This window comes from Ambystoma mexicanum, chromosome 5q (assembly GCF_040938575.1).
Source record: "Ambystoma mexicanum isolate Mex_15411 chromosome 5q, UKY_AmexF1_1, whole genome shotgun sequence".
Lineage (NCBI taxonomy): Eukaryota > Metazoa > Chordata > Amphibia > Caudata > Ambystomatidae > Ambystoma > Ambystoma mexicanum.
In genome coordinates this window covers 1,330,979,690-1,331,004,512 of record NC_090933.1, presented here as the reverse complement: position 1 = coordinate 1,331,004,512, position 24,823 = coordinate 1,330,979,690, and the positions used below count along the sequence as shown (strand labels likewise).

General features: G+C 54.3%; 1 protein-coding gene across 5 annotated transcripts in view; it reads left to right on the top strand.

Moving 5' to 3' along the window:
- Window positions 1–4,375: 4,375 nt before the first annotated feature.
- The window catches only part of LOC138498076 (zinc finger protein 615-like), an 82,914-nt gene continuing 62,466 nt past the window's right edge, over window positions 4,376–24,823 (top strand). For 3 of the 5 annotated variants that reach the window (XM_069621924.1, XM_069621925.1, XM_069621926.1), the window contains exons 1-2: window positions 4,376–4,524; window positions 5,209–5,269. The gene's annotated coding sequence lies outside the window, so the exon portion shown is untranslated. Of the gene's footprint in view, window positions 4,631–5,208; window positions 5,270–24,823 lie in introns of all 5 variants that reach the window. The other 2 variants (XM_069621927.1, XM_069621928.1) reach the window with 1 other exon arrangement.

Below are 24,823 nucleotides of genomic sequence, written 5' to 3'. Positions count from 1 at the left end.
ATCTTCGCACTGCACTTCACCCACCACCTCATATTCAACAAATCCCTCCTCAACCCCAACGGCATCTCCCCCACAAGCACCTGAACCGCATTCACTGGAGAGAACCTCATCACACCCGAACACACCCTCAATGCCCTCGCCTGCACCCTATCCAACCGCAGCTTCTGACTTGCCGTGAAACCCACTGCCACCTGACATCCAAAATCCATCACACTCAAATTCAGCCCCATATACAACATTCGTAAACACTTCTGCTGCACACCCCACTCTTTCCCAGACACCGCCCGCAACAAATTCAACCTACGTTTACACTTATCCACCACACCATCTACCTGCAAATTCGAGTCCAACTTCCTATCCAAAATCACCCCCAAGTACCGAAACTCTTCCACATTCTTCACCCTCACACCTTTTAAAACCAAGTCCAACTCCCGCTGCACTCTTCTCCTCGAGAAAACCATACTCACACTTTTATCCACAGACACCGAAAAGCCCCATTTCCCACACCACTCCTCCATACGTGCTATCGCAGCTTGCAGTCGACTCTGCGCCAACAACAAACTCCGTCCTCTTACCTATACCACAGCATCATCTGCAAAGAAATCCACTTGACACCCGATACCCGCCAAAGCCTGAATCAACCCATCCACCATCACATTAAACAGCATCGCACTAATCACACTCCCCATGCAGTGTCTCATTCTCCATCTCCCAAACCTCAGACATCACCCCCTCACTATCAGCTGAAATGCCCTATCAGCCAAAAACGCCCTAATCCACCGAAACATCCTCCCATTCACACCCATCTCCAACAGTCTCACCAACAAACCACTCCTCCACACCATATCATACGCCTTCTCCAAATCCAAAAAGAACACACCCACCAGCTCCCATCACACAATGCCTCCTCCACACCAGTCACTGACCTCACTAACGGATCTGCCACCGACCGATTCCTCCTGAACCCACTCTGAAAATCACTCAAACACCCATTCGACTCCAGATAAAACCCCAATCGCTCAACCACCATCCATTCCATAACCCTACACAGCACAACAGTCAGTGCAATTGGCCTATACAATTTACACTCTGTAGGAACCTTGCCACCCTTCAAAATCGCCACCACAATCGCTCTCTTCCACAACCTCGGCAAAACTCCACTCTTCCAGATCTCATTGAACAGTGCCAACACCTCCAACTTACATTCCACTGGAAACTTCTCCAAAAATACATACATGACCCCATCCACCCCTGGACTAGACCACTTCCCCTTCCGAATCGTCCCATCCAACTCCACCATAGAAAACGGAACCTCATACTGCTCTTCCCAAGGCCCAACATCCGCCAACAACTCCCGCATCTCCTCCTCAACCACACCCATACCTAGCCTCACCGCCTCCGGGAAGTTCCCTAAACTGTGTACCCCCGCAAAATACTCAACCAACAAATTTGCCTTCTCATCCTCACTGACCACCTCCACCCCTTTCAAAAACCTGCAGACTCATCAACCCAGACATCCGCTTAAATTTCTTCCAAATGTCACCCACACCGGAATTACTCCCTAGGGAACCACAATAGTCCCTTCAGTATCCACGCTTCCTTTCCCTAATCACCCTCTGCACCGCCTCCTTAACCTTCTTATATGCCAAAAAATCCTCCAACATTCCCGATGTCATCGCCGTGGCCCTAGCCTTCTTATGCGCTGCCACAGCCCGTGAGCATTCCACCGACCACCAAGGTACCTCGACCTTCCCACCCTTCCCCTTCACAATCTCCGGAACTGCCGCCACTGACGCCGCTCTCATTCCCTGCTCCAGATGCTCATTCCATTCATCCACCCCCCCATCCCTACTCCGAGGAACAATCAATTCCCGACACAATCCCTTATACAACTCCCAATCAGCCTTCCTAAAATTCAACCGACTCCCAAGCATCCGGGACCTGACCCCTACCTCACCCCTCAGTCACCACAATGCCAGAATGATTACTCCCCATATCCCCATCCTCACGCACCTCCCAATCACATTCACCCGCAATTGCAGCAGACACCCAGGTCAGACCCAACACGACAACTTCCCAGTCCTCACATCCAACCTTGTGCCCGAACCATCATTCAGCAAAAACAGACACAATTCAACCGCCATGTCCTCCAACAGTTCCCCATTCGCATCCGTCAGGTCATTACCCCACAACGTATGGGCACTGTCGAAATCACCACACAAAACGCAAGGTCCCACATGTCCCCTTATCACTCAAGACAATACACCCACCTCCACCAACCCACACGGATTATAATAATTCAACACAAATACTTCTGATCCCCCTACCCTAATCCCCGCCCCGATTGCCTCCACTGCTCCATCCACTACAATCTCCCTTGCAACCAGCCCCTTCCGCACTGCCAGAGCCACACCCCTCCCTGACCCCCCAGCCTATCCTTAAGAAACAACTCAAAACCCGGAATCACAAACCTCAGATCACCCCTTAACCACGTTTCCTGGACACAAACCACTTCAACATTCAATTCCCCATACAACACCGCTTTCAACTCCTGCCCATTCCTCAACAAACTCCTCGCATTCCACTGCAAAATCCTCAGGCCGACACCCCACTATGCTGCCGTACTTTAGCAACTATTCTGAACACATCCTGTTCCAACACATCCACAACACTCAAAAACCTCCTCACGGCTTCCACCACTCCTTTCGTAAGATCTGACACAGACAGACAAATTCCCCTGAACCAGCTCCAACACACTCACCATAAAGTACATAAACTCAGTTTTCGGGACAACCACCATTTCTACTCCTTTCACCTCACCCACCAAACTCTTCCTTCCCACAACCTCATCCACCACCGGCTCTCTCCCACACACGTCACTCACTACCCGTACCGGTTTCACCTTTGCCACTGCCTCCTCATAAGATAAACCTTCCGCCGCTCTCACTTGCACCACCTCTCTCGCCACCCTGTGGCTCTCACACCCCCTAAACGCAGTAGAGTGCCCCCCCGCCCATAATTCACACACTTTTCCGGGTCTCCACCATGCATTCCTTAATATTGTGATCTCCACCACACCTCCCACAATGCCTCTCATTTCTGCATACTCTCGCCACATGTCCAAACTGCTGACACTTATAACACCTCAAAGGCACTTTCACACGGAACCTCTGATAACCCAACTCCACCACCTCCGGGCACTCCGCCCTCGCAAACCTCACAGCCAGTCGTAGACACCACATCCCCTTGTGCATCTCTCCTCCCCAACCTCCATGCCTCCACCACCCCCACATCTGCCAGCTGCTCCTCCATTTCAGACATATTCACAGACACCGGCACTCCATACAGCACCCATACAGCACCCCCTTAAACGACACAGCACTTTGATCAAACACTCGCACCGCATGCCTACCCAGACAACGCACCTCCAGAATCTTAGCCTTACTACCAGCATCCGTCCCCTCTACCAACAACCGACCCCCAGCCACCACTAGCACCCGAGTGACATCCCCCACAGCTGCCTTCACCCATCCAGCAATCACCATCGGATTGACATCCCCCACAGCTGCCTTCTCCCATCCAGCAATCACCATCGGATTCTCCCCCTGAAACGTCTTCACACGACTATCAGGCTTCAACACCACCTTCCACACACTGTCACACTGCATCTGCTCCACCCCATTCACACCACTCCCTGAGGCCCCTAGCCCTTCCCAAACGCACTTTTCCTGGGTCTCCGACCCAGAGTCATTCCTCTGTAGAGACCTGCTGTGATGCCGCCCCTCACTTCCCTCCTTCCCCCCTCCACAGATGTAGATTTCACAGTCAGCGTTCTCTCCCTCAGCCTTTGCATTCTCCTTACCCATCCTTACCACTTCCCCAAGCACACTCACCCCCTGCACCCGTCTAGAGAGTCCGCTCCGCCTCCTCGAGCCCAACACCCTCCACATAGACACCGCTCCACCCTGCCTGAGTCCGCCTCCTCCATCGTGTCTCCTCAGTTCTCATTTCCCCTGAAATTAACCCGGAACCGCTTCATTACTCCGGAAAAGCACATTGATGACATCAGAAGTCACTCGAATAAGTGGGCGGGCCTTTGCTATAGTCATTTTCTCTGATGGGAACCAGCCAAGCTCGTCTCACGGTCCTTTTCCTGCGCTCTCAGCATGTTCACGCGTCTGTTAGGATCCTTGAGCATGCGCAGTTTGTTGAACAGGGTAAGCATCGACTCACCATGCTTTTCTTTTACTGCGCATGCTCTGATGATTAATCTCTTAGCGTTACGCATGCTCGGAGGATCCCATCTTAGCAGTGCGCGTGCTCTGAGGATCAGTATCTCAGCAAAGCGCATGTCTGTTCTTCAGGTTTGCGGCCTGGCTTTGCCGATGCAGATCTTTATCTCGGCCAATCAGCAGCAGTCACTCGTCGAGATCTCCTTGTTTTCAAATTCATCCCCACTGGGGACTCGAACCTGAGCCTTCCCGAGATCAAGCCAGTGTAGCTTTGCACTGCTCTATCTCTCAGGTGTTTGAAAAGGATAATTTATTCCAATAGACTGCGATGTAAAACCTATTCCCAAACAGCCAAGAAGCCCAGTTTGACAGATATCTGGTTCTGCCTATGAGTGCTTGTAAGATCTTGTTTGCATGTAATGGGAGGGGGGGCAAGGAGGGAGGGCATGTGGCTAGGCATGTTCTTTAAGAGGTGTGAACTGTGAAGGGGAGGCTGCATGAAGGTGCAGGCTGAATGGGACAATGACAAACTAACGGTGGTCATTTTAAATTCATTTTCTTTCATTATGTTTTATTCACTTTTACTAGAACTGTTGTGAAACACAATGTTGCAGGGCGCAGCGGAGGACAGGAAGGAACCATGAGTATGGGGGAGTGGGCAGAAATGGGGGCAGTGTGAGGGAACATAGTTCCACACACTTTTCAAAAACATTTTGACACTGAATACATCACAATCCTTTAAGGAATAACTGGGGAATAATTTGCTGTAGGTGAGTGACCTGCGACTATTCCCTCCTCTTGGTGAGAAAGCGATCCTCTTTTATGGCCACATGCTAAATTGTCTCTGCTTGTTCTTCATAAACCTCCAGTTAATCCTGTCTTCTGTGTTTGTGATGGAGGATGCATTACTGGTGGGGAGTGGATATGTCTTGTGTTTGTAGTATTTAATTAATAATTGAATTTCTTCTATTTCTAGATCTAAACACACTATTGTGTCATCCTGCTCTGCACAATGTAAGAAGCACAGGCACCAAAAGGTAAATAACTGTTATAGTTTGTTTCTCTGCACAGGTTGCTCGATGCTTCTGAGATAACCTGTCACCCACCCTGCGTTCCTGGACCCTTCATGTTCCATTCTCTCCTGTCTTGTCTCCATTCCTCCCTCCTGCCTCATCCTGGAAGTGGTGTCCATCCCAGGTTTATGGTCCATTTATGTGGCTCAGTGGACTAATGCATTCTCTAGAAGGATCCATGTGTGTGTCCTCATAGTCACTGGGCCACCCATCCCTTCATCCGTCCAAGATTAACAGAATGAGTACCACTGAGTTGTGTAACAATGAACATCTGTTAGCTTATGTCTATCTGTCTATAACACCAAAAAGTACCAGTGTGGGGGGGGGGGGTTAGCACTCTACAAATACACCTATTATTTTATGTTAATGCATTCCTCTGCCGTCCTATTAATTAGTAATTCGCTATTGAACCTGTATGGTGGATCACAGCACTTTGCTATAGGGGTGGAGGAGTGGAGGTCTACAAGTGAATTAAATAGGCACTTTGGTAGCTACAAGTAGTGTTGGCTGTTCTCCATCCAGATCACTTGGGGAGCAACGGAGCCAGATCTGCACTTGGTCATCTATCTGGGTGTTGTTTCCTGTCTAAGTATGAATGAGGGAGCATTCGGCAAGAGGTGACTGAAAAGGAAGCCCCTTTTTCATGCTTGTGAAGGGAGGTGAGTCAAGGACAGTTACATGCCCGTTTACACACGTTCGTGAACAGTTCGACATTCAGGTGATCGGAGTATTACAGGCTCCTGAAATCAACCGTATCCCTTCTTGTCTCCAGTTATTGGAAATAATGACCAAATGCCAATGTTCGGTGTTAGGACCCCCTATTGGCTAGCATACCGTGTGCATTTCTGACGAAGACCCACTTTGAAGCACTCACCCACACATTGCCCTGGGTGGGAAGCTCCAAGGTGTGGCTCCCTCAACTGGGCCTAGGGGCCTCATTATAAGTTTGGTGGTAGCCTTGCCGGTAAAACCGGCAGGCTACCGCCAAACTTACGAAATATTCCGGCACCCGCCAATGAGGAATTACCAGGGTATTCCGACTTTGCCGGACCCTGACTCGCATCACTGTGAATCATGATGCCGTCAATTACATCTGAAAGTGCGGAGCAAAGATGGATAAACCTACTCGTTCGAAAGAGGGGAAATCCACATTTTTATTGTTTATTATTTTATCGATTCATGGAAGTCCATGCGCGAGTAAAATCTGGGATGTGCGCTGAAAATCTGCGTGGCGCACACCGGCGCACAGGTCGTCTAACGGCGTGCGCTAGGGCCCAGCAAAAGCGCAAATAGCGCGGCGCACATATCAAGGATAGCTCAGCGGCAGCGTGCGCGTCTTGGAAGCAAGACGACATGAAGCAACAGCAGGTTCGATCCCCGGGTCCGCGCTTAGAAACCTCTGGGTGTTTAAGCGCGTTATAAATACGTAACTAAGACAAAAAAAAACCCCACAATTACGCAACTAAGAAAAACAAACAATTCCTGTAACAGCGCCTCGATGCCTGCGGGCTATGTGAGTGCTTTATAAATGTAAAATAAATAAACAAAAGTAGGCGTAACACGGGGCGTGACACGTGGAATGGGGAACAACGTGTGAAAATGTGGGCGGCACGGGGGAAGTACAGGAGGCAAGTGCGCGGAACGCCCACACGCTCTCCTACAACACGTATTCATGGAATCGAATAGGGCAAACCAGCGCACGGGCGAAGACGCGCACAGGCCTAAACACATCCGCCACACAAAGGCAGGCGGTAGCGTCCCTGCGCATGAAAAAAATGTGCGCCAAAATTTGCGCTAACAAAAAGCACGTATATACAGCTCTGATGATTGTCGCATACTGTGGCCCTCTAGGACAAATGACGTGCAAAGGGGTACGCGACAAACACGAACACCCGCTGTGTCAAAAATAGCGTGTGCGTGTACTTCGGGGGTGCGCAGGAAGTTTCACACGCGATTGGCCTTGGGCGAGCGGGGAGCGTGTAAATCTGGGGTTCGCAGGAAGTTTCACACACGATAGGCCCTGTGCGAGTGGGGTGCGTGTATTCCTGGGGTTTGCGTGAAGTTTTACACGCGATTGGCATGAGTATGTGTAAATCTGGGGTGCGCGGGAAGTTTCACACGCGACAGGCCCTGTGCGCGTGGGGTATGTGTATATCTGGGGTGCAGGGGAGTCCTGCACGTGAATTGGCAGTGTGGATCCTCCCAGGTGTTCCCTCTACACCCTCCACGGCCCCTGCAGGCAGCCCACACCACAGGGGACTATCCTGCACCCCTGGTCATGTCCCGCAGGCAGCTCATCCACCATGGGCATGCCCCCCAGGCAAGCCACATGTCAGCTTGCACTACTGATCACCAACGCATGACCCTCTCCACCCCCACCCGCCAGCAGTACAGGGCACCTGCCAGCAGGCCCCCACTCATGTCCCAATCATGTCGCCTTGCACCCCCACCCCCCAGCAGTGCAGGGCACCTGCCAGCAGGCCCCCACTCATGTCCCCTTGCACCCCCACCACCCAGCAGTGCAGGGCACCTGCCAGCAAGCCCCATTCATGTCCCCTTGCACACCCACCCCCCAGCACTGAGGGGCACCTGCCAGCAGGCCCCCACTCATGTCCCCTTGCACCACCACACCCCAGCAGTGCAGGGCACCTGCCAGCAGGCCCCCACTCATGTCCCCTTGCTCCCCCACCCCCCAGCACTGAGGGGCAACTGCCAGCAGGCCCCCACTCATGTCCCCTTGCACCCCCACCCCCCCATCAGTGCAGGGCACCTGCCAGCAGGCCCCCACTCATGTCCCCTTGCACCCCCACCCCCCAGCAGTTCAGGGCACCTGCCAACAGGCCCCCACTCATGTCCCCTTGCACACCCACCCCCCAGCAATGAGGGGCACCTGCCAGCAGGCCCCCACTCATGTCCCCTTGCACCCCCACCCCCCAGCAGTGCAGGGCACCTGCCAGCAGGCCCCCACTCATGTCCCCTTGCACACCCACCCCCAGCACTGAGGGGCACCTGCCAGCAGGCCCCCACTCATGTCCCCTTGCACACCCACCCCCCAGCACTGAGGGGAACCTGCCAGCAGGCCCCCACTCATGTCCCACTCATGTCCCTTGCACCCCCCAGCAGTGCAGGGCACCTGCCAGCAGGCCCCCACTCATGTCCCCTTGCACCTCCACCCCAGCACTGGGGGGCACCTGCCAGCAGGCCCCCACTCATGTCCCCTTGCACACCCACCCCCCAGCACTGAGGGGCACCTGCCAGCAGGCCCCCACTCATGTCCCACTCATGTCCCCTTCCACCACCACCCCCCAGCAGTGCAGGGCACCTGCCAGCAGGCCCCCACTCATGTCCCCTTGCACCCCTACCGCCCCAGCACTGAGGGGAACCTGCCAGCAGGCCCCCACTCATGTCCCACTCATGTCCCCTTGCACCCCCACCCACCAGCAGTGCAGTGCACCTGCCAGCAGGCCCCCACTCATGTCCCCTTGCACCTCCACCCCCAGCAGTGCAGGGCACCTGCCAGCAGGCCCCCACTCATGTCCCCCAGCACCCCTACCCCCCAGCACTGAGGGGCACCTGCCAGCAGGCCCCCACTCATGTCCCACTCATGTCCCCTTGCACCCCCAACCCCCAGCAGTGCAGGGCACCTGCCAGTAGGCCCCCACTCATGACCCCTTGCACCCCCACCCCCCAGCAGTGCAGGGCACCTGCCAGCAGGCCCCCACTCATGTCCCCCAGCACCCTCACCCCCCAGCACTGAGGGGCACCTGCCAGCAGGCCCCCACTCATGTCCCACTCATGTCCCCTTGCACCCCCACCCCCCAGCAGTGTAGGGCACCTGCCAGCAGGCCCCACTCATGTCCCCTTGCACACCCACCCCCCAGCACTGAGGGGCACCTGCCAGCAGGCCCCCACTCATGTCCCCTTGCACCCCCATCTCCCAGCATTGATTGCACCCATGTGGCTCTGCGTCCCCCCAGGGCATCAGAGCACATCTATAGAAACCGTAAGCACTGGCATTCCTTCAACGTCCAAGTAGTATGTGATGCCAAGGGAATCATCACCTCAGTATATGCCAACTATCCAGGGTCCACCCATGACAGTTTCATTTTCAGAATTTCAACCCTAAACCGGGACCTAGAAGCTGGGTGGCATGGCGATACATGGCTGCTTGGTGAGTATAAATGCCACAGCACATGCATGCATGGCAGATACTGAGTAATGTCACAACCCTACTAATGATACCCATCACCACCTCCCCAGGGGACAGTGCCTACCCTCTGAGCACCCACATGATGACACCAATTCGGAACCCCACCACGCCACCCGAGGTAAGATACAACACAGCCCATATTGCAACCCGGGGCATAGTGGAGTGCACATTCGGAGTGCTCAAGTCACGCTTTCGCTCCCTTGACCGTTCTGGCGGGAAGCTGTTATACGCTCCCCCAGTAGTGTGCAGGATCATAGTGGCAGCATGTGTCCTGCACAACGTTGCAACACGCCGGGGCCTGCCGGTGGACATGGTGGTGCCCCCACATCCCCAACCACATGCACGCCCGCTGCGCATGGGAGGGGAAAGGGCACGGGGTGAGGCAGCCCGAACACAGCTGGTGGCTAATTACTTCACTTAGAATCACACCCCTGTGGAGTGCACACAGCCCTGCCACATACCAGCTGACAATCGATGATGATACAAGGGATAGTCAACTGTCACAACCATACCAGCCTGAGATTGGTCAACTGGAAGTGTCACAATGTGTGTATCCCTACCTACAGAAACACCACCAATGCTGTGTCATCAAAAGATACATATGCTGCTAAATGCATTACCCCCTTGCAAAATACAACATGAGAACAGTGCCATGTCACCCAACCCCTCCCCAGCACCACCACCCAACACACCATGGCACAAAGTACAGTGTTCCTAATGGAAACTGGCCACACACAATATGCTCCCAGTAATGTTGAACTAACAACACAAATGACTGGGGGCGTGGCTTGATGGCTACGTGAGAGGACTTTCCTTGGAGGAGCTCCCGATGATCCGATCTTGATCCTGGGAAGAAGTGATGGTTTTCGGCGGACTTTTGAGCCCACGATGCATCCAAGGGTGCATGAAAGTGGGGGGCACATGGTGAGTGCCCTCCCCACCAGCGAGACTGCATATCCACAGAACTAGACTTCGAAGAAGGTGGCGGTCGCGCAGTGGAAGGCAGGACCCAAGATGGCCGCCCGTGGACAAAGGGCCATACATGGTCCATGGAGCTGAGGAAGACAAAACTGGCCGGAGCAGGGGCGAGCCCAACCAGATAGACGCGTCGCATGCACCTCTGGCTGGTGGCAAGAACATAAGTGCGAGCCCCGACTAAGGAGGCCCTGGATCGTGGCGGGCCAGCAGAGTGAACCCGAGTTCAGCGGAACCTTGCTGTGAAGGGGCCGGCGAGCGAACCCCGCAAGGCGCTCTGCAGCGCCGAAGACACAGCTGGGCGCGTGGGCCCAACCGACGCAGCAGCATGTCCTCCAAGGTGGTGCGACTCCGGATCAAACAGCCCATGATGGAGGCCTACGCTAGGTCGCCCTTGGGCGCGGAAGGGGGCAAGAGCAAAGAAGCCCCCGCGGCGGCGACGGACCCACCGGGTACTATTCAGGAGGTGCTGGCAGCAATTGCCGACTTGAAGGTGGCTTGGGAGACGAAGTTGGGCCTGGCCATGAAAGAGCTGCAGGAGGGCCTAGACCTTAAGATCAGAGCGGTCCGAGAAGAGCCGAACCTGTTGCACCAGGACGTGCGAACGATCGCGGAGCACACAGGGGAACTGGAGAAGGAGTTGGCCCCGACCACGGAGGCGTGCAATGCACACGCTAAGGAGCTTCATGCCCTCGTGCAACGAGTGGGCAATTTGGAGGACAGAGCAGAGCAGGCAGAGGGGCGCGCCAGGCGCAACAACATTCGCATAGTGGGTGTCCCGGAGGGAATGGAAGGATCGAACCCCACGGATTACGTTGAAACCATGCTCATGCAGGAGATCACAGGCGGGGAGCTGATCCAGGGGTTCGCGGTCGAAAGGGCACATAGGGCCCTGACCAGGAGACCGGCCCCAGGAGCCCCCCGCGGCCGTTGATCGCGAATATCTTGAACTATCGTGACCGCGAAAAGATTCTCAAATTTTTATGGAAAGGAGGTACGATAGAAAGGTGGTCAGCGAAAATAACGGCGGATTATACGCTGCTCGTACAGCGGAGCAGAATGAACTTTGGAACGGTGAAAAGGAGGCTTAGAGAAGCAGGCCACCGCTACATGTTGCTCTACCCCGCCAGGTCAAAGTTGTTTTATAAGAACAGATCCCTCTTCTTTGAGACGCCGACCGAAGCGATGGAGTGGTTGGATATGCAAGGTCGACCTCAGGAATCGGATGCCCTGACAGAAGCGGCTGGAGATAAGTAGCACGTTGCAGAGGCACCCGTGAGGCCATAGTTACGACATTGGGACTGGAATATAGTACGATATTGTGCTTGTGGGGAGGAAGTCATGGTATCTGCCGGCGGGTCCCGTTGAATGCACTTCTCCTAAATAGACGACTGGGAGCTCCTGGGGAGCACCCTCTGCACCCAATAGTAGTACACTTAGTTAGGTCACTGTTAGATTGGTGACACCTCGCAGGGTCCTCGTCCTCGGACACGAAACGGGTCCAGACGTGGGTAGGCCTGAGATCCAGGGATGGAGCTGGGCTATTGTTGGGGGTTGGCAAGGGGGGAGGGGGGAGTTGTGTGCAGTGGTGTGAAGTGGGGGAAGGGGGGAGGGGGGTATTGTTTGTGAATAGAAGGGAGAGAGCCAGGGAACAAACTAACATGGGGAGCATTATGGGAAGGGATGGGATGGAGATAGTCTGACCGGATGGCATCGGATAATCTCAGACGTGTGACCTGGAATGTACGGGGCCTAAACAGCTACCTGAAACGTAATAAAGTGATGTTGTACTTAAAGAGGATGCGCATAGACATAGCCCTGCTGCAAGAGACCCACCTCACTAGGGAAAGGCTGGAGGTGGTCAGGAGGAAATGGAAGGGCAATGTTGTGGGGGCGGCGTACTCGGCGTATGCTAGAGGGGTCATTACTTGGGTGGTGCCTCATGTGCCGTTTCGGATGCTTGATTCTACGGTGGACCCGGAGGATAGAATGGTGATGGTAACGGGTCTCCTGGAAAACAGAGAAGTGCACATCATAAATTTGTACGCCCCCAATAACGACACAGTGGCTTACTTTAGGACCCTCTACGGTAAAATCGGCCCCCTGGCAGGGGGTACGGTAGTGTGGGGGGGACTTTAACTGTACCGTGGATCCCAGAATGGACAGGTCCAAGGACAGGGCAGGGAAAATGGCACTGGCGGCTAAAGCGCTGGGTACCTTACTGAAAGACCTAGGCCTAGAGGAGGCGTGGAGAAGGTTGCATCCCACTGATAGGCAGTATTCACACTACGCAGCGCCACATGATTTGCACACAAGGTTAGATTACATGTTTGGAACAGCCGAGATAGTGAGAGACATAGAAGGAGCGGAATACAAGGCCCGAGTACTATCTGATCACTCGCCCTTGGTGGTAGACTGGAGACACCAGCCCCAAGACCGCGGATCCCTACATGGAGACTCAGGACCGAGGCTCTGCAGGACGAGGGGTTTCGGGAGGGCCTGAGGGATGCCATCGAAGAATACTTTGATATAAATACGCGAAGCGTAAGCTCTGTGGGCACACTGTGCGAAGCATTTAAGGTGGTGGTGCGCGGGGTAGCCATTTCCCAAGCTAAGGGGCTACAGGGGGGCGTCGAAAGGGAACTCCAGGAGGTGGAATGGGAGCTAGAGGATCTCACGCGTTGCGAGAGCACCGCTCATGATAACAGAACCAAAGTAAAGGAGCTACAGTTGTCCTGTAGCGCACTCTGGGATAGACTATGCAGACTCAATTACAGGAAATATACGGAGAGGGTACACGCAGGGGGCGACAAGCCGGGCAGACTGCTGGCCTGGTTGTATAAGAGTGAGACCCCCCGCTCGGTGATCAGTGAGATTAAGGATGAGAGAGGTTGCATATGCAACACCCAGAAAGAGGTAAATGAGGAATTCCTTAAGTTTTACAGACACTTGTATGAGGACACGGGGGAGGATATGTAACAAGACATAGTGGACACATTGGAGGACATAGAGCTGCCTACCTTGGATGATCTAGAACGCACCAAGTTAGACGCACCCGTCACCTCGGATGTGCTGGAGGTAGTGATTCGGAACTTGCCCACTTGCAAGGCGCCTGGTTCGGATGGGCTGCCCAGCGAGTTCTACAAAACATACAAGCAAGAGTTGCTTCAGCCACTGCTTGCCACTTTCAACGAGGCCTGTGAGCAGGGGGAACTCCCATTGTCCCTCTGCGAGGCTGTAATCATCTCACTCTTGAAACCAGGCAAGCCGGCTGTGGAGTGCGGGTCTTACAGACCGTTGTCCATGCTTAACCAGGACAGCAAAATACTCACGGCTGTGCTGGCTAATAGACTGAAGAAGGTGATTAAGAAACTGATACACCCAGATAAGATGGGATATGTTCCAGGCAGGAACATCACCGATAATCACAGGAGGCTACACCATGTCATAGACCAAACTGAGGAGGACACGGGCGAGTTGGCTAGAGTGTCGTTAGATGCGGTCAAGGCCTTCGACTCGGTACGATGGCCCTGGCTGAAAGCGGTCCTGAAGGGGTACGGAATGGGACCTGGATACCTCAGATGGGTCCAGTTGTTTTATAGCACCCCGATGGCGAGAGACAAAACAGGGTCCACAGTCTCAGATTCTTGGCAGCTTTGCAGGGGGACCAGACAGGGATGCCCCTGGTCACCTACCTATGCTATATATACTGGCATTAGAGCCGCTGGCAATATGCCTGCGACAACAATATGGGGAGGTGGGCATAAGTACTGTCAGTGGAGAGCATCTGATATCATTATATGCGGATGATATGCTCCTTTATTTGCGTTATCCTGAAGAACGGCCACCACGTCGGCGGGCACCATACCTGTTTGGGGCAAGGCGATCTTTGCCTTGCTGTGCCGGCACTGCCTGAGGCTGCAGGACTGCATGCCCCCTCTGATCTGCTGGCCCAGGAATAGGATCAGATGTTGTGGAGTGTGACCCTGCACCCGTAACCACCTAAGGCTGACTAACCAACACTGACATCCCCATAGCGGGTTCTACCCCTGGTGCAGGTGGGTTGGACAGAACAGAACTCCTTCCAGAAACACTTACCTGCGACGCCACATAGGTCTCATCATCCGAATCAACACCTGAATAGAGGTCTGGGGAGGTGCAACCAGAGACACCCCTGGATAGAATCGTCTGCAGCAAGAGTGGGTTCTCACCCACCACCACACCACGTCCCCCACTCGTGGCCGGTTGTGCCTCAGGTTCCTCCTGGTTCTGCATCATCTCCTCAACCTCAACAGCATCAAGTGCGTCATCCCCTGCAAAAACATTAAAGACAAAAAATGGAAACGGGCATTAGCACCATAGCACACAAACAGGCCTGACAAGCTACAGAACCAGTACATGATTTGCGCATGTCCCACATGACTATAACCCTCCAATGCATGCACTGTCACAGAGTTGGAAGGGGAGGCAAAAGTCTGACACTGATGACACCAAGCTGGAAGAGCAACACATTTGCTGCATGCTGGGTAGCACTGCCACCACACATTCGCCTGTGAGTGGCATGTCCTATACACATAAATGAGACATGCCATCACACAGATGGCATGTACCAAAGCCATGGTACATTCCATAAGTACATCCATATGTCAGTGAATGAGTACTGTCACCTGGTTTATAGTCATAATGTCAAACAAAAATGTCGAAATTCATAATGTAGAAAAAAAAAATGTCGAAAAAAAGTGGAATTTCTTTTTCAATACGTTTTTTTTCGAAATGGGGGGTTCCTCCCCCAACCCCCCTTTTTTTATTATTTTTTTTATTTTACCCATTTTTTATACTTACCAAACCCAAAAAATACATATAAATAAAAAAATAATAGATTTGACTTTTTTTTTTGACTTTTTTTTTCGACATTTCTGTCATTCGACATTTTTTTTTTCGACATTTTGACTGACCACCCTGTCACCCATCCATGAGAGATGGACATGAAGAGATGAAAAATGCCACATAGTGTGAAAAGATACGCCATGTGCCACACACTGCAACACATCCAGTGTACAAAAATACAGTGATTGTAGGGCCATGTACACATCAATGGTTGTGCACTTCAACATGACAGGAAACAACTAGTATGTTCCACATTCAAACAGGCCTAAAAACATCATGTGATCAGGACAATACTCATTCAGCCTGAATGGTCAAATCATTCAACTACCAAGGTGACACATGTGGGCCAATGTGGGGTTCTTCAATGACAGAAGCATGTCACATATGTCACAATAGGGCTAAGGAATGTGTTGCAAAAGTGGGAGAATTGAAACAACCAGCCTGAAAGAACACTGAAAAATACAAACAATGTTGTTGCATGATGCCACCTCAAGGGCAACTGCCGTAATGTTGCGCTAAATTACTACTGTGGGCAGAAGGGATAGTGTCACCCAAATTCAAGGCCGCAGAATGTTTTGGATGGAGCACATGGGTGACCCATACTACTCAGTAACACACACCCTCACCTGCCACTCAATCAGAACCCGTCACCCAAACAACATACACATGCATTACACACACACGCATGGGCACTCACCGGACAATGTGTCATAATCGGGTAGTTCTCCCACACCTCGGATCTGTTCCTCTGTGACGAAGGTCCCAGCAACAGACTCATGTTCAGTGAGTTTGTTGTCCTCTTGTGGAGACCCACCGCCAGTCACCAGAGTAGCGGCATGACTTGAGGCCAGCTTGTTATTTGCTCTGCATTTCAGGTCATTCCACCGCTTGTCGCAATCATCAGCTGAGCGCCTCACAAATCCAAGGGCACTTATGTGGTTGGCGATGGTCTGCCAGTGTGCCTTACGTTGACCAGGTGTGGTCTTGGACCCTGCAGTCACCACCATGTTGTGGCTATGTTGCAACACATAGCTCACAAGTGCATCAAGTTCCGAATCATTGAAGCAAGGCTTCCTTGAGGTACCGGAGTGTGTAGCCGTGCCTGGGGTCTCAGCCTGTCATGCCAGAGCACCCTTCTTCCTCTTTTTAGAAGGTGGAGCGGATCCAGAGTGGCTAACGCCGCTCTGGTCAGTAGGGGCAGAATCACCGGTGGACTGGGTTGTTGGAGTGTGCGAATGCACATTGACCATATGACTTGGTGCAGGCATTGTCTGAAGTGTGATGTTGGCAGGGGGAACATCAGTATGATGGACCAGGACCGACACTGTTCTGGCTGGGAGAGTCAGAGCTGGGGCGGATGGAGCTGCAGCTGCCCCTGCAGCCTCACCACCCTGCATACTTGGGGCAGCAGATGATATAGCTGCCCCAGATCCACGTGGCTAGGTGACAACTTGCACCGCCACACGTGGCTTAGACTTGCTGACCTGGAAGTCAGCCAGGGAGTCATCCTGTGCCAGGTCAGGTGCCACAATGGGCTGGTCCAACAAGGGCTGAGCTGGGATGGTCTCAGCCACGTTTCCCTCAACCATGGGGGGGGTCATGGGTGTCCCTGATTGGTCCTCCACACATGGGGGTATTGGGGCACCTTGCAAATCCCGGCCATGTCCCCTACCGCGCCCACCACATCCACCTTTTGAAGGTCGGCCACCTTTGCCTCCCTTACCGCTTGGTCGCCCCCCAACCATGGCACTGATGTTGTTGTGTGTATGGGAGGAGCAGTAAACTATTGTCCTGGGCAATTGGGGGTCAAAGGGGTAGGGATTTAGATGGAATTCGTACCCTAGTGCTCTAACAAGGCTGTCTGTGACCCCTGGGGGAAGATGACGGGTCACGCAACGCACAGGCAGCCCAAAAACCAAAATAAACCTGCGCGCAACCCCTCGTAGACCACATGCATGGAAAAATGAACCCACACTACGCTGTGGCACCCAGAAACACAAAAATAAGCGTACGCGTGATACACGCAGCCTACAATGACCTCTGAAGAGGTACGCGACACACGGGGCAAGCACAGTTGCTAAGTATGTGCGGAACTCACCGTCTGCCTGGAAAAAGAATGTGAAAAATACACGCATGTGCGCGTTGGCAACACCCCCGCCAAAAGAAGAATTGTACGCTGTATGAGGAGACAGGACAAAAGGAGAAGTGAACACTGTTTGAGGAAACAGGCCCAAAAAAAGTAGAAAAATGAAAGCTGTCAGAGGTAACAGGGAGTACGAACTTGAAACGCTGCGAAGTAATTGCATGTGAACCGACAAGAAGTACAGAATCCACCCACTCGCTCTCCACAAAAAGCACGTACAAGGAAATGGCGTCCTACACGTACCTTTTAAACCGGCCCACACGTACACGTCACTTACCCATGTACGCGTCCTTTCCTCCAATTACACGCGCTGCCACTCGGACGTGCAGCTTTTCCATGTGTGCTCTGTCATCACGTGCTATGAGGGAATCACCCGCGCGCGTTACTTCACAGACGTGCTTACGCACTAAAGGCCTTTGGTCCAATGAAATCGCGTACGTGCGCTGACGTGCTTACGCGCTAAGGGCCTTTCCTCAAATTACATACTGACGTGCAAGATTTTCACGTGCCAAATCACTCCGTATCAAGCTGGCCACGCGTTCACACACGGAAGACCACGCTCCTGCCCAGAAGGCCGATTACTGCCCCCCAGAACCCTGAGCACGCTCCCACCTGCCATCTGCTGCTGCCTGATTGCCTGCTGCCCATGTGCCCTGCCATTTGCAGCCTGCATGTCAGCCAGGAGTGCTGTTGCTGTTACCACCCCTGCTGGAACCGAAGACTCCCGACTGGGATTCCATCCTTCCACAGCCCAGCCCCAGGACCCAGTTGCCCACCCACTACTGCCTCTGGGGTTGCCATGTCCAGCACTACACCATCTGGCGGCACTGGCAACCCCCAGCCAGGGAGGCAGAGGGCCACCATACACAGTCATTCAAACATGTGTGCTCACACATCTACATTTGGCCTGCATGCTTACCCACCAATACATCATCCATGTGTCTCACACATGAAAGGACTCGCATGTGTCAGCCTCACGGCCCTGTACATACACTTCCATACATGGCCCTACAAAACCACATGTGCAACCTGCACACTACTGGCACACCACCACACGCACAGCTTCCAATCAGTATGCATGTACACTTACCGCTCGACTCCAGACGGGTGTGCATCTCAAGGACCTGGACGTGGAGCGCTGGGCATACGCATTCCAGGACCCTCATTTGGTCTTCTGACAGGTGGCCCCGGCGCCCCTTAGCATCCGCTGCCATCAAGAGGCGCCAGGCCTTGTTGAGGGTGCTGGACCTGAAGTCCTCCCAGCGCTTCTTGACATGATGGAATTCGCGGACTGCCAGCCCCAGGACCCAGTTGCCCACCCACTCCTGCCTCTGGGGTTGCCATGTCGGGCACATCTCCATCTGGCACCACTGGCAACCCCCAACCAGAGAGGCAGAGGGCCACCAGCTTCACTGCCACCGAAGTTGGTGTCCTGGTGGAGCATGTCCTGGGGCATTATGATGCCCTCTTCGGAACAAGATACGCCAACAAGGAAGGACGGGAGAGGATCTGGGATGACGCAGTGGTTGCCATCAATGCGGAGGGGGTGGCAATCCGCAACTACCAACATGTCAAGAAGCACTGGGAGGACTTGAGGTCCAGGACCCTCGTAAAGGCCCGGCGCCTCGTGGAGGGGGGCCGGGGCAGCATGAGTACCATCCAGATGAGGGTCCTGGAACGCGTAGGCCCAGCGCTCCACGCCCAGATCCTTCGGAGGCAGACCCGTCCGGGGTTGAGCGGTAAGTGACCAAGCATTGCTGTGTGAGACAGGGCATGTTGCAGGGTGCTGGTTGTCTGATACTTGCCTGTATGTGTGACATAGGCCATGTACGCATGTGTATGTGCAGGGACATCATGGTCATGCATGTGAGACCAGTAATGTGTGAACCACATGGTTGATGCATGTGTTACAATGCAACATGTGGAGCAGCATGGGGAATGCACACATTAATGCATGCCTGTCTCTGTTATTGGACATGGATGGGGTGTGAGAGATGGGTGCTGCTGTCATGAACATGTATGGTGTCCATGTCTGTGTGTCTGACTTGCGTGTCTGTGACAATGTTCAGATTCACTGATTCAGCCTACTCATCCTTGTATCCACTGTGTCTGGGGTGTATGAGGCCAGATGGATGAAACTAGGGTGAAGTGTGTGCATGTGATGGGCATGACCCATGATGCATGTGAGTTTCAAACCAACATTGTATGTTTGAAGAGTCCCTTGGACATGTATGCTAATGTTCATAGCATGCGCCATGCCTGTTACTGCATGTGTTTTGCCTGCACTGACCCATGTGTTGTGGAGGGACATGATGGAAGTGATGTTTGACAGTGCCACTCATCTGCTATTGCTTCCTGTCTAGGGGACCATTGTACAGTACCCTGATGCTTGTGTTCTATGTCTCCCTCTACACAGTGGCAAGTGATGAAGAGGGCAGAGATGGCGCTGTGGAGCAAAGCGGTGGGGAAGCCCCCACCGGCCGGCGACGCAAGGCCCAGTCACCCTCTCAGAATTTACCATCGTCTGGGAATGAGGGGACTAGTGCTGCGTCTGCCACTGTGGCTGCAGCGGAAGGGGTGGGTGAGCCCCCACAGGGGCTTACAACAGCGGAAGACGGTGTGGAGCCATCCAGGTTGGTGGTTTCCACAGAGGAGGAGGAGGCCGCTACTGAGCCGCACATGGGGCCTGGTGGGGGTGGTACCACTGGTGCACGTGGTGCAGTCCAGGGCCAGGGGCAGGAGGCAGCACAGGTCACCGCGGAGGGGCCTGTGCATGTCGCTGTCCCTGACTCTGTGACTGCACCACCATGCACCAGCAGGGATGCCCCATCCCAGGCCCATCTGCAGGTAGGGGGGATGTCCATGTCATCTGACACTCCTCTACCTGCGGACGAGGGGACCCCTGACCGTATGGAGAAGGTCCTGATTGGTGTTGCGTTGCGCATGCGTGACATTCGTGATGACGTGCGTGGTTCCTGGGGGGAGCACGCACGTCATCACGAAGAGCAGCGTGCCAACGGTGGCCCAGTTGGGAGTGTCCATGGTCGGGGTTTTGTACATGTGTCGGCCACTCTGGCGGCCCTCTCCTCCTCTGTGGAGACTATGCGCCAGTCGTTCTCCATGCCGTCTTCCTGCCCAGATGCCACCAGGGCCCCCTGTGGACCTGCCCTGACCAACGCAGCCAGCTTGGTGGGGATCCCATCCCTGCCACAGTCGGGAGTCGGAGGTCCAGCAGGGGTGGACAACACAGCAACTGGACCCCAGCAGATGGAGGAGTGCCGGCATCATCGAGCAGGGCACGTGCACAACGGCATCAGTGGATTCCATCAGCCTGGATGCCGTCGTGCTGGGAGAGGCAGTTGCGTCGAGCGGCAGGCTCAATGTGGGAGGCATCATGGCTCGGGGCAATCTACATCAGAGGGGCAGGCATTGGCCGGAGGGTAGGAGGACCCTGGAATGGGAGTGTCTTCCGTGTGGCAGCGGTTGGGCCAGCAGATAGGTGCGGAGCGGCGGTGGGCGGAGGAGGCACGCTCACGATGGTCAGGGCGGAGAACTCCATGCGCAGGGCACTGAGGCGGGCTGAGTGCATCGAGGGAATTCGCAGGGATTTGCAGGTGGACATGGCGTTATCCCTGTGAGACCTCGGGGCCAGAGAACAGGCCCGCCTCCAAGACATTGAACAGGAGTTCGATGATGCCCCGGCCCATGACATCAACAAGTGAGCCGTTGGACTTGCCCGCCGCAATTGTATATAGTTCATTAGTGTTAAGTTTCATTTCTTTTTTCTTTCATTTGGGGCGCATGGACTATGCCCCACATTTTTGTATATAGTTAGTAATTAGGTAGATTTCATTGTAGGTTTCATTTATGTCGTTGGGCTCATGGACCCTGGATTTGCTATTTGTACATAGTTTTACAGTGGATTTTTCTCCTTCATCTTTATTTTTCTTCACCATGGAGCAATGGATATTACACTTTTCTTTCCCTTTGGATTTGCTTTGTTGGACGGTGACTTTAGACACATTTTCATTTGGATTCTCATTTTTTTTTTATTTATCATTTTTTGGGACATGCTGCTTTTTCATTATTGTGTGTTTTTATTGCATTCCCTTCATTTTGACTTGATTAGATTTTTGTTTCTTACTTCAATGTGTGGTCTTCTCTCATTGGTTTCATGCATGTCACAATGTGGGTTTTCTCAGTCATGTGTTGCCATTGTGTGGTTCGGACAGACTTGTACTCATGCGCATACTGCTTATTTGTGATCTATCATGTAATGGGATTTCAATTTGGAGTGATGTAAAGCTTGGTTGGGTGTTTGGACTTTGTTGCTGTGGGGTGGGATTTGTGTGGCCATAGGAGCCAGGGATCTGGATTGTGATGACATGTTGGCTGGGGGACATGTGTCAAGGCTTGCTGGCAGGTGCCTGTCAATGATGGGGGCGTGGGGGTGCAGGGGGACATGTGTGGGACATGTGTGGGGCCCTGCTGGCAGGTGCCCCTGACTGCTGGGGGGTGGGGGTGCTGGGTGACATGTGTGGGGGCCTGCTGGCAGGTGCCCTGCACTGCTGGGGGGTGGGGGTGCAAGGGGACATGAGTGGGACATGAGTGGGGGCCTGCTGGCAGGTGCCCTGCACTGCTGGGGGGTGGGGGTGCAAGGGTGCATGAGTGGGACATGTGTGGGGGCCTGCTGGCAGGTGCCCCTGACTGCTGGGGGGTGGGGGTGCTGGGGGACATGTGTGGGGGCCTGCTGGCAGGTGCCCCTGACTGCTGGGGGGTGGTGGTGCTGGGGGACATGAGTGGGACATGAGTGGGGGCTTGCTGGCAGGTGCCCTGCACTGCTGGGGGGTGGTGGTGCAGGGGGACATGTGTGGGGGCCTGCTGGCAGGTGCCCCTGACTGCTGGGGGGTGGGGGCGCATGGGGACATGTGTTGGGGCCTGCTGGCAGGTGCTCCTGCACTGCTGGGGGTGCTGGGGGACATGTGTGGGGGCCTGCTGGCAGGTGCCCCTGACTGCTGGGGGGTAGAGGTGCAGGGGGACATGTGTGGGGGACTGCTGGTAGGCGCCCCTGACTGCTGGGGGGTGGGAGTGCTGGGGGACATGTGTGGGGACCTGCTGGCAGGTGCCCCTGACTGCTGGGGGGTGGGGGTGCAGGGGGACATGTGTGGGACATGAGTGGGGGCCTGCCGGCAGGTGCCCCTGACTGCTGGGGGATGGGGGTGCAGGGGGGCATGTGCGGGGGCCTGCTGGCAGGTGCCCCTGACTGCTGGGGGGTGGGGGTGCAGGGGGACATGTGTGGGACATGTGTGGGGGCCTGCTGGCAGGTGCCCCTGACTGCTGGGGGGTGGGGTGCTGGGGGACATGTGTGGGGGCCTGCTGGCAGGTGCCCCTGACTGCTGGGGGGTGGGGGTGCAGGGGGACATGTGCGGGGGCCTGCTGGCAGGTGCCCCTGACTGCTGGGGGGTGGGGGTGTAGGGGGACATGTGTGGGACATGCGTGGGGGCCTGCTGGCAGGTGCCCCTGACTGCTGGGGGGTGGGTGTGCAGGGGGACATGTGTGGGGGCCTGCTGGCAGGTGCCCCTGACTGCTATGGGGTGGGGGTGCAGGGGGACATGTGTGGGACATGCGTGGGGGCCTGCTGGCAGGTGCCCCTGACTGCTGGGGGGCGGGTGTGTTAGGGGACATGTGTGGGGCCCTGCTAGCAGGTGCCCCTGACTGCTGGGGGTGGGGGTGCTGGGGTACATGTGTGGGGGCCTGCTGGCAGGTGCCCCTGAATGCTGGGGGGTGGGGGTGCTGAGGGACATGTGTGGGGGCCTGCTGGCAGGTGCCCTGCACTGCTGGGCGTGTGAAACTTCCCGCGCACCCCTGAAATACACTTACCCAGGCTAATCGTGTGTGAAACTTCCCGCGCACCCCTGAAATACACGTACCCAGGCCAATTGTGTGTGAAACTTCCCGCGCACCCCTGAAATACACGTACCCAGCCCAATCACGTGTGAAACTTCCCGCGCACCCCTGAACTACACGTACCAAGCCCAATCGCGTGTGAAACTTCCCGCGCACCCCGGAAATACACGTACCCAGACCAATAGCGTGTGAAACTTCCCGCGCACCCCTGAAATACACATACCAAGCCCAATTGCGTGTGAAACTTCCCGCGCACCCCTGAAATACATGTACCCAGGCCCAATCGCGTGTGAAACTTCCCACGCACCCCTGAAATACACGTACCCAGGCCACTCGTGTGTGAAACTTCCCACGCACCCCGGAAATACACGTACACAGGCCAATCGCGTGTGAAACTTCCTGCGCACCCCTGAAATACACGTACCCAGGGCATTCGTTTGTGAAACTTCCCGCGCACCCCTGAAATACACGTACCCTGCCCAATCGCGTGTGAAACTTCCCGCGCACCCCCGTAATACACGTACCCCACTCGCACAGGCCCTTTCGCGTGTGAAACTTCCCGTGAACCCCGTAATACACGTACCCTGCTGAAATCGCATGTGGAACTTCCCGCGAACCCCAGTAATACACATACCCCACTCGCACAGGCCCTTTCGCGTGTCAAACTTCACGCGCACCCCAGTAATACACGTTCCCCGCTTGGCGTTTGCTATTTGGCAGCCCTGTAAACTAGTCCAGGGTTAGCGCAGCCCTTTGCGCTGAATTAGGAATTTTGATGGCTTTTCCTTGCGCGAGGGCGTTCTTGGGGGCGTAACTGGCGGTGCTGCAGGGTCGCTGCGCCACTCTGCACCACGGCTGGTTTTGGAGACTAAAATCCATGAATGCGCTGTGCGCGGAAATCGATATTAGCGCACGCGGCTGGCGCAGACATTCGCACGCGCACACTGTGCGCCAGCCGCGTGCGCCACTTTTGTGCGAAATTCTATGAATTACCCTGTATATTTGTGCATCCTCTACCTCATTGTGTCTGTGCATCCTCTACCTCATTCTGTCTGTTCATCCGCTACCTCATTATGTCTGTGCATCCTCTACCTCATTCTGTCGGTGCATCCTCTACCTCATTCTGTCGGTGCATCCTCTACCTATCAGACTTTTTTAAATTCCCAATTAAAAACTCCTCTTCTTTCGCTTTCCTCTAATTAGCTTTGATCATTAATTGGGTTATCGTGCTTCATTTTTATTGGACCATTGTATTTTGAATTTTTATAAAGTGCTTTGGCGAAAGTGCTCAATGAATTAAATACAAAATACAAAAATTGCCTTAAAAAAGCAACACACCGTACCCTTCTTATGGAATAAGACCAATAGTGCTTAGTCTTTCCATGTTAAGGTAAGA